This window comes from Leptonotus elevatus, chromosome 4, assembly GCF_054856555.1.
Source record: "Leptonotus elevatus isolate MCC_2025b chromosome 4, RoL_Lele_1.0, whole genome shotgun sequence".
Taxonomy (NCBI): Eukaryota; Metazoa; Chordata; class Actinopteri; order Syngnathiformes; family Syngnathidae; genus Leptonotus; species Leptonotus elevatus.
Genome location: NC_141242.1, coordinates 3,818,904 through 3,834,807, shown reverse-complemented (window position 1 = coordinate 3,834,807; position 15,904 = coordinate 3,818,904). Strand labels below are relative to the sequence as shown.

The 15,904-nt window shown below is 39.7% G+C and overlaps 1 long non-coding RNA gene across 2 annotated transcripts in view; it reads left to right on the top strand.

Moving 5' to 3' along the window:
- The window catches only part of LOC147175036 (uncharacterized), a 74,986-nt gene extending 68,497 nt beyond the window's left edge, over positions 1-6,489 (top strand). For both annotated transcript variants that reach the window (XR_015094681.1, XR_015094680.1), the window contains exons 4-6: positions 4,537-4,615; positions 5,400-5,529; positions 5,670-6,489. This is a non-coding gene — a long non-coding RNA (uncharacterized LOC147175036). The remainder of the gene's footprint in view (positions 1-4,536; positions 4,616-5,399; positions 5,530-5,669) is intronic.
- Positions 6,490-15,904: the final 9,415 nt, after the last annotated feature.

The following is a 15,904-nucleotide window of genomic DNA, read 5'->3' as shown; positions in this document are numbered from 1 at the left end:
CAACACGGATCTAAAAAGCTCTGAGGGGAAACAAAGCGCCTTCAGCATCTCTCAGCAAGCAATTAGCAAACAATAACAACTCCATGTGGCGTGTAATTAGTGACGGGGATCAACCACGCATTACGCCGCCCTGACCTCAACAAGTACTAAGAAAGTCAATTTGGGCAAGTGGGGGCTGGTTGGCCAACGATTCCCGGAAAATCCCACAGACCTCACGAGGCGCCCACCAACATCAGCGCTAATAGTCTAAAAATGATAAAATTAGCCCAAATGGCTGCTATTTTCCCTGGATGGTCATGTTTACATCCAGATGCCTTTTGTCTAATGAAGGGCATTAAAGTGTGCTATTGTTTGCTCGCCACTTAAATCCACTTTGACTAATCCGGAAGAAACTTAGGCTTTGCTTATTTCCCTTGGCGAAACATTACACACAACCTCAAACACAATTTCAAATTAACCTCTAATGCACAAATCCTTGTTAACTACCAAATGTGGTTGCATGAGCCAACGTAATCCCGCTTGCTTGTATGCAGCGGATGCTTTTGCAAGCATTCATTTGAGCATTCTTTCGGACTGAAATGTGACCATCCTCCTGTAAAACCTTGTTGAAGCAGCATTTGTGTGAAAAACATAATTTGCACTAACAGAGTGAAAATAGTATTTTTTTCCCACCCAAATATTTCATCTAAAGACGACAGCGCTGTTTAAAGAATGTCAGGCCAGCTGTTTTCACTCTTTAAAAGATTGATACTTATAATTGAGACATTGGATGCTCATTTTGATGTTATATGTGACCTCACTAGTTTAAACATTGTGGTTAATATTACATTTGTGGAATATGAATTGTGACGCAAAATCCAGCCGTTTTTATCCATCTCAGGGGGGCGGCCATTTTGCCACTTGCTGTCGAGTGAAAATGACATCACAGTTGCTCAGGTCTCAGGCAGCAACCAATCACAGCTCAGCTTCAGAAAACAGGTGAGTTGTGATTGGTCGTTGCCTGAGCCCTGAGCAACTGTGATGTCATCTTCAGTTAACAGCAAGTGGCAAAATGGCCGCCCGCCTTCTGATACTGATAAAAACGGCTGCATTTTGTTGCTTAACTCATATTCCACTAACACAATATTGAACAGAATACCGTATTTAGACTAGTGGGGCTGCATAGAACATATTCTTGTCAAGACATTTCTTTGGGGTGATTTCAATGCGCTGAACTTCTCTTTAGCTGCTAATTGCTATGCTCATGCTTATTCGACACTAACAATAATAAATACAATTGGTTAATATTTACTAAACAAAACTTTTATATTTTTGTGTTGTTGTTTTTTTTTGCCTAAAATCTAATTTAAGATGGGAAAACGTTCAAATTTAAATGACTGCCGCATGTAGCAACGTTAGCTTAGCTTAGTTAGCTTGCGTAGAATACTTGTTTTCCGTCGTCTTTTTTGGCTTTTGGCTCACCATGAGACTTAGCATTGTCTCAGTGCTTTGTGGTGTCTCTGTATTGTGTGTTATGAATTCATTTTATTTATTTACTTATTCACTTACCTACTTCTTGTTATTAATTAATCAACGTTGTAAACATTATTTACTTGTAATGTTTGTTTTGTTGTTCTTGTTTTTCTTATCTTTACTGCAGGTCTGATTTCTGTTCCATGTACAGCGACTTTGTACTGTTTCAAAGTGCTTTATAAATAAAGTTGAGTTGAGAAGGCTATAAGGCTAGCAAAATGTAAATGTGTCTTATCTTGACACACAAGCAGAAGATGTTGGGTCATTCAAGCAAGTGTGGGAAAGTCTTATAGGCGGATTAAAGGCAACCTTAAAGCCAAATTAACATGACTTTCTTTCAACAGACGCTTGCAGTCTGGAAAGGCGCTCAGCACACGTTCATCAGACTGGCTTTTTAATTGAAAAACCTGACCCCCCCCCCTCGCTCTCACCCCCCTCCCCGCACACACCCTCAACCATATCAGTCATAATTAAACTGCCTTGCTGACAGGGTGGCCGAGATTAAAAAGTCTAACGAACGGACCTTCAGCAAAGGGCAGCTTTTGAGAGGTGCTGCCACTCTGTGAATTTAGAAACCTGACTACCATACATGAATTCATTCCTTGAGGTGAGTTTCTGTAAGGACGGCATGGAAGAGGAATTGCGTAAACTAAAATGAACAAGGAAATATGAATTTTTAAAAGAAAGTAATTGAGCTGTCTACATTTTGGTGCTAATGTCTTGCTTCTAGGAACTGGTTGTTACATTGTTCCTTCTTACAGGAAAATGGGAGGCGTCTATTTGGGTCAAGGCCTTTATTTGTTCAAGTGCACCTGGTGGCTCGTAAAAGCTCCTTTAACACAAAATATATTTCCACAAACAGGCACAACAGAAGATCTGCTTTCACCGAATTCCTGATTGGAGTGGCAAAATGTTACAAGAAGTCAAAGTACGGCCTTCTGGTTTTCTAAATCTTTGTTGCTGTGACCTTCGTGCAGGCAGCAACTCCTTCCTTACCTGCCATAAAAGCCTCATGGGAAATCAAAGTGCTCGTACTTGATTGGGGCTTGTGGAGTTCATGTAAACAAGTGAGGCGGCTCGCTGCAGGAGGTCGGAGCCATAACTTAGCGGGTTATTTGCCTGCTTGCAGAGATCTTAAATTCAAATAAAACGCCTGCAAGGTTTTTCTACAGCAGGCGGAGACGCGGTGGGGAGCGAGCGAGAGCGTGACGAAATGTGGCTGTCCATCACAGCGTGTCTTATTTCAATCAGGCAATTAATGCAGGCATTCTGGCCTTATGGAAGCACATGAAAATGTGGCATGGAGCTCTTGCCATAGAGAATGTTTTGCACGTCTGCTCTCGATGGTGAAACGGACAGAAAAACTGCAATTAACTCATTCACTGCCATTGACGGCGATAGATGTCAAAAATTCATTTGAACTAGTTCTATTAGTTTAACACTTTTTCCACTTTTGTTAATAAGAGTATGAAAACCTAAAAAAAAAAAAAAGTACATTTAGAACTGATATAAAATTATCGATTAATTGTGAGTTAATTATTGAAGTCATGCGATTAATTACAATGAAAAAATTAATCGCCTGACGCAATTAAAAAAAACTATTATTTAAAATTAGGGGCGTCAGGCAATTTAAAATTTTAAATGGAATTAATCGCATGACTTCATTAGTTACCTCACAATTAATCACACATTTTATATCTGTTCTAAATGTTCAATAAAAAAAATCTAGGTTTTCACACTCTTGTTAACAAAAGTGGAAACAAATGTTAAACTAATAGAAATAGTTCAAATTAATTTTTGACGTCTATAGCCGTCAATGGCAGTGAATGAGTTTTAATAAGATAAAAAATGCTCGCTGTTTGAGCCACCAACCGCTGCAACAACGAGGCACTCTAAAGCAAAGCCCATGTCTGTACACTGGTTATTTTTTCCTTCACTCTTGCGTCTTGCTTTTCTTCTTGTGTGCACTCGCAGCAGACAACAAGGCTCTCTAAAGTCCGTAGCCCCGGTCCCCACAATGGTTGTCAAGGCTGATTTTTTTTTTTTCTTCCTTCCGCCTTTTCTCTGTGATGTGCGTGCACTCGTGGCGCACAACGAGGCGATCTAAAGCATGCACATATGCGAGCAATCTAAAGGGAGGATGCATTTGCAGGGTTTAGACATCGCTATTTATCCGGCTAACAAAATGTTGCCAAGGACCGAGTGTGTCACTTGGCCCCGTTTTATTTAGGCTTCAAAATAAAGGAAAAATGTACTTTACTCATAAACAAATTTCAACCTTCACTTTACACTCTTTAATGACACATTAATCTACTGAGAGCTGTTTCTAATATTGCGGTTACTTCATTCAGCTTCCATTTTGTACATCTTTGCAAAGTATAACCGCGTTAATGAAAGCAATTGTTTCATGAGAAACTTTGCCGACAGCTGAACATTATTATCTGTGTTTAGCCTGAATTTCTGATAAATATGCTTCGATAGTGCTCGTGGTTAAATTTATGGTGTGGAAACAATGTGGTCATCCATGATGAAGCCTTTCAAGTTCCAAACTGTGCTGATTGAAGTGAATTAGACCTTGGCGACTTTTCCTTCGTGGTCATTATAGTTATTTTTGTTTGATTTGTTGGTCTGAGATGGTTCTATTATATCTGGAATTGTCAGTTAGCTGAATTGCCCTCCAAATAAAGGCAAGTCCTCTTGGGCCAACCGGCATGATTTATTGGTTTGGAGGCTCAAAACTCAAACGATTTATTACTGAAAATCAAATGATGCAGCAAAAAAACAAAAGCAAACAGTAAATATAGATAGAAAATAAATAATATTGATTTTTGACTAGTGGTCATTTGTCAACATTGCCGATCAATTTAAAATCCTTGGACTCAACGTTACTTGAAAGTGGTTTGGCATCTTATTGATTGACAAAGGACTTACCTCAGTGTTGTTCTACTTTCAATCCACGGATATTTTTGTAAAACTTGAAAAAACAAGAGTTCCTGAATACAAATCATGGATTTTGTCTTCCAGGTAACGAGGAGCTGGGATGTGCTGTGGTTCATTTGCATGAGCTGGGACCGCCCCTTTGAAAGAGGCTGCTGTCTGCAAGGTCAGAAAATTTGCCCTGGTTTTATTAGCACACCAAAAAATCTTCAGTTGATCTACCACAACCAATCACAGAAGGCAAATGTTCGTACCGTCAGTCAATTCCAAGCGTTCCGCACCAGGGTTATTATAGTTTTGGAATTTTCATTTTAGTTAGTTTTTATTTAATTTTGAGTTTTGTTTATTACATTTAGATAGTTTTAATTAGTTTTCAGGGTGGTTCTGTTAGTTTTTATTTGTTTTAGAGTTGAGTTATTTCAAAATGCTTAGTTTTAGTTCATTTCAGTATTAGTTTTAGTTTTAAGACAATGGGTATTACATGGGCGCAATATTTAATAAACACCAAGATAAAATGAAAAAAGTAACTCATTTCTTACATTGCGTTGCATTTCAGCGTCATCTGAAAGTGCATTCCTATTGACTGCACTTCTGTATTTATTCCAGTTAATATCAAAATAAATATACTTTAAAATCATCCCCAAAGGCTCATGCATTAAATTAATTACCAAAGACTAAAATTAAGGACATTTCCCCTTATAATTGTAGTTCGTTTTAGTTACAGAACATTTAGTTTCTGTTAGTTTTAGTTTTTTAAAAAGAGGTTTTTAAAAAGTTTTTGTTTTATTTAATTAACCAAATTGTTTTTTATTTATTTTAGTTTTCGTTAACTAAAATAACCTTGGGCCGCACACGCGCAAACATACCAATAAAGCAAAAACGCGCAACCAATTTGATTTTCCTTTTACTGGTCTGCACCATCCTGATTGGATCCCCCTTCTCCGTTTCAGCATCCATCCCATAATGAGATTGACCGCACATTGGCGTGTGTGTGTGTCTCACACTAATTGTGGCTGACTGGTAATGCTGAGTGACGCCCGAATGTGACTGCGACCTGGGAGACCCCGAAAAGCCCCTCAGGTGTTTTGCACTCGCGCTCCCCCGTATTCACGCCCTGTCATTCATTCTCTTTCTTCACATGACTTCAAAAGAGCTCAAGTCATCTTGGGTAAAACTTAATTGGCTATCCCCCCACTTAAATATGTATTTCTTTTTTAAAGGTACAAGTGGATGTGGAGCGTGTGCAGCGGCAGCGGCAGTGGCGTTGCGTGTCCTGAGCATCATTTATCAAAGACGCAGCGAGTCATGCATATTTATACTGCCAGATGACATTTATGCTTGGTAAATACTCAGCGGACTTCTGACTAAATGGGAAGGGAATGTCCAAGTAAATTAATGTACAAAGCATCATCCGTACTGCACGCTGCCTGCACTGGTGCCCCCCTCAGTGCCTAATTAGAAATTATTAGAAGCGTTCATTACTTTTCTTTTTGTCTGTGTACGGTTTAGATTTTTAGATTTGGTCTCAGAATTTGCATGTACTGGGTATGCTAGTTTCTTCCTCCTACATAAGTGCTTGTAAGGTTAACTGAAGACTCATTAATTGCTCATTAGTAGGACTGTGAGTTGTCGTTTGTCGATATGCACCCTGGTATACCATGGATGGGCTCCAGTAGGATAGCAGAAGTCAATGGACGGATGGTTGGTTAGCCGGTGTACGCCCCCCTGCGGCAGGAAAGTAGTGGCGCAGCGTTAATGGACTATAATGGCGAGGAGGGCAAAAACTAGCGTTTATCCGTCAACTTTCCGCCCAAGAGCATTGACAGAAGGGGTGTGCCCAAAAATCGATTCTCATAAGAATCGCGATTCTCATTGAGTATGATTCAAAATCGATTTTAAATGTCCCAAAATCGATTTTATTTAAATTATTTTATACTTTCTTGCCTTTGTTTGTGTTTGCCTTTATTTGGAGCGCTGTTCATGTTGTACCCGGTTTGGCCACTGAGGGGCAGTGTAGTCCCACGTGGTCTAATACACTGTTAAGTTGTAGCCACATTAGAAAGTAGAAGGAAAAAGTCACGATGGTCAATGTTATATATATTTAATGATTACCAGCGTTTTTTTGAAGATTTTGTTAGTTTTTTTGTTTTTCCGTGCATTTTAATTGCCGTCAATTAAACGTGTTTTTGCTATCCGGCGGCAGCAGTCGACTAAAGAGTAAATGTTTTTTAAATGGATATATTGCTTCATCTTGTAATCCGGCGATCAGTCATTGTTTAAAAAACTTTTTTTTTTTTAAATATTTTGTCCATTTTGTCATGCGATTGGCGGGAAACCAGAATAGTCCCACTGGAGGTTAAATGATAATATTTTTAATTATCCACAATAAACAAATAAAAATACCTTTAAGTCAACTAAAAAGAGTTTAAACCACCAAGATTTATTTGTTTGTGGTGGTTTAAAAAAAAAAAGTATTAAAAAAATTAAATTAAATATTTTGACATAATATTGAGGGCGTATTGTCTCGAATTCGAGATCGGCATTGCTTTTTAAAGGTCTTGAAAAATCTTGAATTTGAACTACTGTACCGATATCAGAGTCTGAATAGTGCATATCAAAGACGGCCCAGCCTGCTTTCAAGCCCCCAGGCCAGAGGATGACACAGCAGCTCCCCACTGGGACTGCATGTCAAGTGTGCAATGCAATACCTCAGACATGCCAGCCGTCATGTCGGCGCCCTGCAACACAACTGCAAGCCGTCTTCTATGGACTGGCCGTGCCTCCGTGGTCTTATTTAAAGCACTCTTGCAAATTAATTGCGGTCTGAATATTGAATACAATACATACAATTAACAATTAATTAAGTGTTTCCTTTATTGAGCCAATTAGAAGCATCTCACAGGGCACCAAAATAAATATGTACATTCCCCCAAATCAGGTCTCGGATGTCATTTCCTAACAAGTACATCAGTTCAAGTTGCTAATTTTTTCCATTTGAATATGATATCTATAAAAGCAGAATGGATCACGATACATTTTGTGCCGCTTACAATCGACAGAAGACTTTATTCAGAGTTGAATCAGACATTTTATTTCTATTGCAGTACTGAGGCTTGTTATATTATGTCTGAAAGTGAATGGAATGGTTTCATTAATAAAAATAGAGTTTCTTTTTAAGGCTGCCGATGTGTAGGACTTGCAAAAAAAATACAAATAAACATGGAACTCATTCCTTCTGTTCCCTTCTGATATTTACTGTAATCACAAAAGGGGTTAAGCAGACATTTGACCTTTTGTGTTATTAAGGTCAGAGCGTACTACAGATCATTGAGGAGCTTCAAACCAAGCTAAATAAATTGCCTTTGCTGACTTTGTGCTGCTTGTTGCTTTATGACCTTGAAATTTTATAGAGCTTATGTTTGTTTATCCAAACTAAATATTTCCTCAAAGGTTTATTTTTTATTTATTTATTTTTTTCCCAACTAAACAACATTGGCTCTTGTGTATTCCTCTTGAAAAAAAAAAAAAAAACAGCATAGCAAAGCCTTCATCTTGAGGTGCCTTTTTGAGGACAAGAGTCCCAAAACAAGTTCAGCAAGCAACTATTTGCTCCTATTTTTCCCCACAAGATATTTCAAATAAATCAAACAACTAATTAATGCCCCTTTTCCACTACAGCATTGTTCTCCACAATCTCCACTTTTGTTGTACTTCCACGTTTACTTTTTGTCCTCCATGCTCCTGGATACAAATCCCAAATGAACACGCATGCTAACTCATGCTAGCTCCCATTTGCTGTGTCTTAACTTTGTGTGTTAGTGTTAGCAGTCGGATGGTCTTTTTGTTTTCAATGTTACAACTTTTACCGCAGGGAAGTTTGTCAAACTGGCCCGGAGTACATTAGCCGTCAGCTAGCTTGGTTTAGAGCTAACCGTTCAAATATTACTACAATCTCCATGAAATATAGCTAAACAGACATACAGTATCAACAAAGAGTTTAGCTAAGTCACCAGTATCCCCCATTATACAATTTTGATACTTGAAATTGTTAGAGTAGACAATATTTGTATTCTACTCTTTGCGTGTTCAATTAACTGAATGGTGAGATTCTGGTGAAGAAGTCCCTTTGCAAAGGTATCATTATCAGAAGCTTCTGGTCACACAAAATGAAGACACCCAAGCCGTGTTCGGTTCAGATTGTGTGTCCCTCCTTCTCCTGCACACCGTTTTTTATTGAAAAGTCCCTCCCCTCCCATGAGCACAAAAAGGCAGAAGTTCCCAGGCATACAAATCAGATTAGACCTAAACAATAATAAATCAGCCTGTCCTTGGACTCGACCGACTGAGACTGATACAAACTCTACTCCCTCTTAGATAATAGTGGAAAAGAAACTTGTTGCCCTTCTTTTCTCAGACGAGAGAGACAGCTAAGAATACAATAGACAATACTATTCATTGAGCTACACAGCTATAACTAAATCCAAAACGGCTAAAATATAAATTGAAACTGAAAAACAATGTTAATAATTCAACAAAATCTATACGTAACATTTAAAATAAACCCAGGTTATCTTAAAATTCTTTGCATATGTAGGCTTTACAGGTCTTCAGCATGCCTCACACAAAACGTTGATGGTGTTAAACGGGTCGCGAATCATCAACTTGGCTCGCTTTGATGACCGGCTTGCTGCTTTTTACAATTTCTTCACTTGCTGTAAAAAAGCGTCTTATCGCTAACGCTAATGTTGGCCCTGCGTTAGCGGTCAGCATGGCTGGAGCAGCCGCTTTCGGGCCAATCCACTGAACCCTGCCGAAAAGCCACGCCATCGTCGTCATTACTCTTTCATGCGTCGACCTCATGACTTGTCGTGGCTGACAGAGAAAAAGTGTCAAAGTGCATGTTTGTATCAATTATTAAAAACCGAGGGCCCGGCGAGTCATAACAGCATCATATTTCTTCAAAGTTTGTCCCTGAGCTGCCACCTTTTTTTCTGGATTGTTGGAGTTCTGCGGTCCTGATAGCAGACCTGTATGGATGATGGGGAGATATTGCTTCTATTTCTTTTCTTTTCAGCGCCATAAAGGTTGTTTGCCGCAGCTTATGCTGCGTTATCTTGGAAATGTGTTTGGGGATTATCAGATCATGTCGGCCTGTATAGTTTTTGCCTGGTGACTGCGCGGGTGTTCCATCATGCCCAAATGTTGGAGGGATCTTGGCTCTGTTACAGGAAGCGCCTCATGGTCTGAGCGCACGTGCTGTCGCCTTGATAGCGTCTTAGCCGAGCCCGATGCTATCGGCATCAAGATCATCGTGAGATCAAGTTGAAAGCGGAGATCTAAAATGGTGACCTCAAGTTGAAGGTTGGAGCACGGTTTCTTGTGATACACTGCATATTTGTGTGCATAGATTTACTTTCTGTAGCGCTTCCAGTGCAGCCTGTCCCAGCTCACTATGGATGATGAGGTGCGGGGTACACTCTGGAGTGGTTGCGAGGTAAATTTCCACATCTGATCCTGACTTCTTCCATGATAGGGCTGTACACGAATTGGTGGTGACTCAAATTGAGATGCAAATTGGCCGTTAAAAGTGAATTCCAATTTTTGGATTCCAGTCTCAGTGTGACGTTTGTACATGGGGAGTGCACATAAGTGAAATTGCTAAATTAGCAATAAACTGTTAAGTCGTCAGTTAGTGTGCTAGCATCCTTGTTCCTCGACTGTTGGCTTCTCACACTGTCACAGCAGCATAAAAAGGGAGTTGGGACACTTGGATGTCGGACTGAAGATGGCAGGTTAGCGTAGCACAAGATAGTTGATATGACAATAATTATAGATAGATTTCCTGGAGCAAAGCAAAAAAACAAAAACCTGGATTCGACCATTGGCCAAGTTACGACAAGGGATTCAGGAAGTATGAAGAAAGCCATTTGAAACTATACAACCGAATCGTATCGTTACCGTTTTGAATAGAACCGTAATCCCGCCGAATCCAACCGAATCGTATCGTTACCGTTTTGAATAGAACCGCAGTCCCACTAAATCAAACCAAATCGTATCGTTACCATTTTGAATAAAACCGTAATCCCACCGAATTGGATAATTACCATTTTGAACAGTACCATAATCCCACTAAATCCAACCAAATCGTATCATCACCATTTTGAATAGAACCGTAATCCCACTAAATCCAACTGAATCATATCATGACCATTTTACACAGAACCGTAATCTCACTAAATCCAACCGAATCGTATCGTTACCATTTTGAATAGAACCGTCATCCCACCGAATCGGATCATTACCATTTTGAACAGAACCATAATCCCACTAAATCCAACCGAATCGTATCGTTACCGTTTTGAATAGAACCGTAATCCCACCGAATTGGATAATTACCATTTTGAACAGGACCATAATCCCACTAAATCCAACTGAATCGTATCGTTACCATTTTGAATAGAACCGTAATACCACCGAATCATATCATGACCATTTTACACAGAACCGTAATCTCACTAAATCCAACCGAATCGTATCGTTACCATTTTGAATAGAACCGTCATCCCAACGAATCGGATCATTACCATTTTGAACAGAACCATAATCCTACAAAACCCAACGAATCGTATTGTTACCATTTTGAATAGAACTGTAATCCCACCGAATCGGATAATTACCATTTTGAACAGAGCCATAATCCCACTAAATCCAACCTAATCATATCGTTACCATTTTGAATCGAACCGTCATCCCGCTGTATCCAACTGAATCAAATCGTTCCACTTCAAAATGAACCGACGTTGAATCGTATCGTATCACCCCAGTATCAAGATACGTATTGAATCGTCTTTTATTGGCTCTTCTTTTATATGCACACCCCTAATACGGTCGCTGCTTTGTCACAGTGGGCCTGGAACATTTAACCCCCATGATAAACGCGTGGCACTTAATCGCATGGTAAGGTTGTGCAGGTGTACCTAATGAAGTGTATCCACATGCCAGATCTGCTCACTTTCATCTGTTTTAATACGCACCAGTGTCAAAATTGAAAACGTAATTACCCAAATGACGCTTTTTGTTCGCCATCTCGTCTCTCATGTTGTCGGCTTTCAACTGCACTCGAGCGCACGCTAATCAAAGCGTATTACTGCCGCGGCCCGGCGACATCGCAGCTCGCACCTGAGTCATCCGCCAGGCGCGTCCGACCTTCTCGTCCTCGATCCGCCGCCGTGCCGTTTTACGGAGCGTGACAAAGCTTGCGCACGCGGCGGGGAGGAGGAAAGCGAGCGAGCTGTCAGGGAAGTTCAGAGCCGAGTTCAAGAGAGAGAAGACTCAGACGCTTCGAAACTTCCCACCTGATGAGCGCGCCTCTGATCCCGTACAAGAGGCCACCGCCAGGCATCCGGCTGACTGGCAGCGATGGCAGAGCACAATGTTTATGGCATGGGAAACTCGCAGGAGCGGATCAAAAGGATGGTTTTTTTCCCCTCCTCCTGCTTGCGAGTGCAAACTTTAGGACCGTGAAGCAGAAAGCAGCTTGACAAGCTTGCGTCTGGTTTGAAATCACAATTTGGCTGAGGTCGCACTTGTCAAGTTATTGCTCTCAGGTGATTGATTTTGGAATGATAGCTAACGAAATGTGTTTTGTAGCTGAGCTCATGTGATGCTAAGAATTTGAACATCAGTTTGGGCCTTCCTGTGTGCCGTTTGCACAGAGTATTCCAACTTCTTCACACGGTCCAAAAACACACGTTAGCTTCAATGTGCGACTAAATCGTCGGTAGGATTGTGCATGTGAATAGTTTATGTGTGCTCTACGATTTGCTGGCAGTCAGTGCTGTTGACATTGTTTTCTAGAACTGTCAAAATTAATCGAGTAATCGATTATCAAATTAACAATTTTAACTCATTCACTCCCAGCCATTTTCACCGAAGCAATACCCTTCGCTCCCGGCTCCTTTACTGGATTTTTATTTATTTTGCAAGGCCCACAGAATACGCTTTTATACGTTGAATCATTTTTGGGGAGCAAGTGAGTTAATAATCGATTAATCGTTTGGAGCCATTTTTTTTATTTAAAATAGTCCAAATTCTCTTGATTTCAGTATATCAACAGTAATTGTTCACCGATTTCTGTAGTCCTTCATGAAAGAAGACTGATTATCTTCTGTGTTTAATCAAAATAAGACATTTGCAAACATCAGTTTTTACTTTGGAAGACAATGACATCAATCCCTTAAAAATAAATAAAAAAATCACTATATGAATGCAAAGTACGAAAAAAACACCTCACTAAATAATAAACAGTATTTTGGGGACACATGCTTTTTTAATGTGTTTTAATGCTAAATTAAAATGAATCGAATAATCAATTCCAAAAAAAAAATGCAATAGTGACAGCACTAATTTTGGGAATAAATTGCTTGATTTATGGATGAAATATGTTGTGAATTGTGTCCCTCAGCTCCTTCCTTGAGAATAGCAATTTGTGAAAATACTGAAACTTTGAACAGTTCGATATGTTTATTCATCAGTTTAAAAAAGATGGAATTAAGTTGCGTGGATGGCTGTATTGGTGGAATTTATTAGTCAAATACCTGAACCTAAATTTTGCTCACTAATTCAATCACGGTCAGTCACCCTTGTTGTTTATTTCCATTGTTTCTGTTTTGGGTCAAACAACTGTGAAATCTGACCTGCCCGAAATCATGGCGTCATCATTGTAAGTCAGGGCAGGCTTGCCTGTTTGTGCGTCCGTCTCATACCTCAACCTGTTACCTCCGTCCTGCAATATGACAATGACAAAGTGCTCCAAAAATGATCCATGCCAGCGTGGCTGCTATTTTTTCTGTTGCCGTCGTATTGCGCTCGATGGGTGATGGATGCGGGATCAGCCCATGTCATGAATCTTGCTCTCACTGGAGGTTCTCATGTTGACGGCGACGAGTGTGCTGGAATTTTAAACATGCGTTTGGGGGAAAAAAACGAACAATCCGAGAAATAAACGCCCGAGTCCAGGAAGGTCAAAGGTCAAATGCTGTCTGATGAGATTCAACTTTGCATAGATAAAGTTCACTTTTTGCGTCACAGTCATTGATTGAACTGACTTATGAGTTTTTTCAAATATGAACTATTGTTCCGATTTTTTTTTTCTTAGACTTGCGAGCAAAACAAATTGTGATGCAGTAGGGGCGCACTGTGGTACTCATGTCACAAGAAGCAGCAGTTAGCCACAGCGTGAACAATTCTTTGAAAAAAATAATATTTTTATTAATTTACTGTCAAACTAATCATAAAAAAAAGGTAAATAAGTTTCAGTTAGCTTTTCCTTAGGAAAGTTTGCTTAGCTCATTGCTAATAAATAATTCAAAACACCATAGACGGGCTAATGGATAGCATTAATGTTGAGATGTAGTAACCGTTTAAGTGACAGCTATTTGAAAACAAATGGTGAAGGAACACGTATAAGGGGACGCTCGCGCCTAGTTTCTTTAGCCTCTGCGAAGAACGGCTAATATTACTTCAGCTTACTGAACTTAGTTGTGACAGTCTTCTTCGTGTATATCCGTATGTCTGTATTATACTGCCCCCGGGTGGCCATAGTGCAGAAGGAGCAGCACAATGTCCATTGCATCTAAGCAAAAATCATGTCAAAACTGCATACTAAATTTCATTTAATTTTGTCACTTGTGTATGTATTTATTAGGGGTGGGAATCTTTGAATGTCCCCCGATTCGATTCCGATTTTTGGGTCTGCGATTCAATTCAGAAGAAATTTTCGATTAAGAAAGATTTTTAATTCAAAATGATTTGATTGACAATGATTTTTGCTTCAATTTATAGATGTGCAAAGAATCGTAGTGATCTACTCCAGAAAAAAAAAAACTTTTATTGGAATAACTTGATCGTGAATTTTTGCTTCTACTTTCTAATGTGGCTACAATTTAACAGTGTATCAGACCTCGTGGAACCACACTGCCCCTCAGTGGCTAAATCGAGTACAACACGAACAGCGCTCCCAATAAAGGCACACACAGACAAAGGCAAGGCAGTATAAAATAATTTAAATAAAATCGACTTTGGGACATTTAAAATGGATTCTGAATCACACTAAATGAGAGGCACACCCCTAGTATTTATAAAGCGCAAAATAAAAGGGCTGTTTTTCCTATTAAAAACAGACCACAATTTCCTCTTTTTGTGGGAAGCTCGGATGGATTAATGGAATTTCCATTCATTTCAGTTATATCACAAACTGGGGATGTCTTTAAATTGTGAAAAAATTGCACGTCTTCCTTAAAGCATCGATATCTGCTTTTACTGAAATGTTAGTAATGGATTCCGTTGAGTGGCGCTCACATTGCAAGTGCGGTGTCACTCAAATTTCTAATGTCGCATGGCAGCCATTCAGCATCCCGGATCGGAATAGAGACCAGCAGGTGAGCGACGTCTTATCTGTCAGCTCTGCTTTTTTTCCCCCAGCCTGATTTCATTACCATCCATTGTGCGTCACTCCCTGTGAAGACAAAAAATAAAAGACAACAGTACAGACAAAATACCTGACGAACAAGTGCATGATTTTCAGGAAAAGTTGGACACAATACTCAAAGTCAAACGAGTACACTCCATCAACTCTGCTACTCTGTTTGTTCTTCATCTGGGGACTGAAGGATAATGGATATCCTAAACGTTGTTGACACAATCCCTCCATTTGTTGTCGTGCTGTGAGTCATGCGGCTGCGGTTGCTTCATCAAACCGCCGCGGCGTCAAATTGTTCTTCAAGTGTGATGATGAACGCCGGTGCGTCAGGCGGCCTCTCACAAACTTTGCCGACTGCTCGTCACTGCAGAGCCAATTAAAACGGAGGAGAGGCGGCGTGGCTGCTGATGTTTGAGAACATCGGGGTTTGTTCAAGTAGATCTCGTCGTCACGAAACCTTATCGGCACAAAAGCATGCGTGTGGACATTGGCAGGGTCCGAGCAAATATTGTGTGCGGCCAGTTATGTCGGCATTAGTGTGCAGTGGTTTGCACTTCTGCCTCACAATGAGGAGATCCGGGATCAAATTTGGTTTCTCCGAGTGATAGACCAATAGGGTTTTAACAAGGCTCATTCTGATTATTAAGCAGTCAAGGAGACCGAGAACTGATATTTCAAACCGATATTCATTTGCAGTAAAAGAGAAAAGATTAGCGTCAATATTTTAAAAACAAATCGTTTACATTTAAACAATAATTGACAACTTTGTTTAAAAATTACAACAAAAATTTCAAGGCATATGAAGCAAAATTTAATTTCTTAATTGTAATTTTTTATTAATTTTTTTACTCATTCATTTATAGCCATTTTCACTAAAGCAACCCCCTTCGCTCCCAGCTGTTTTACTGGATTTTGACTGATTTTGCAAGGCCCACAGAATATTGTGTTCTATTGCTATAAAAACATAGAACCTAC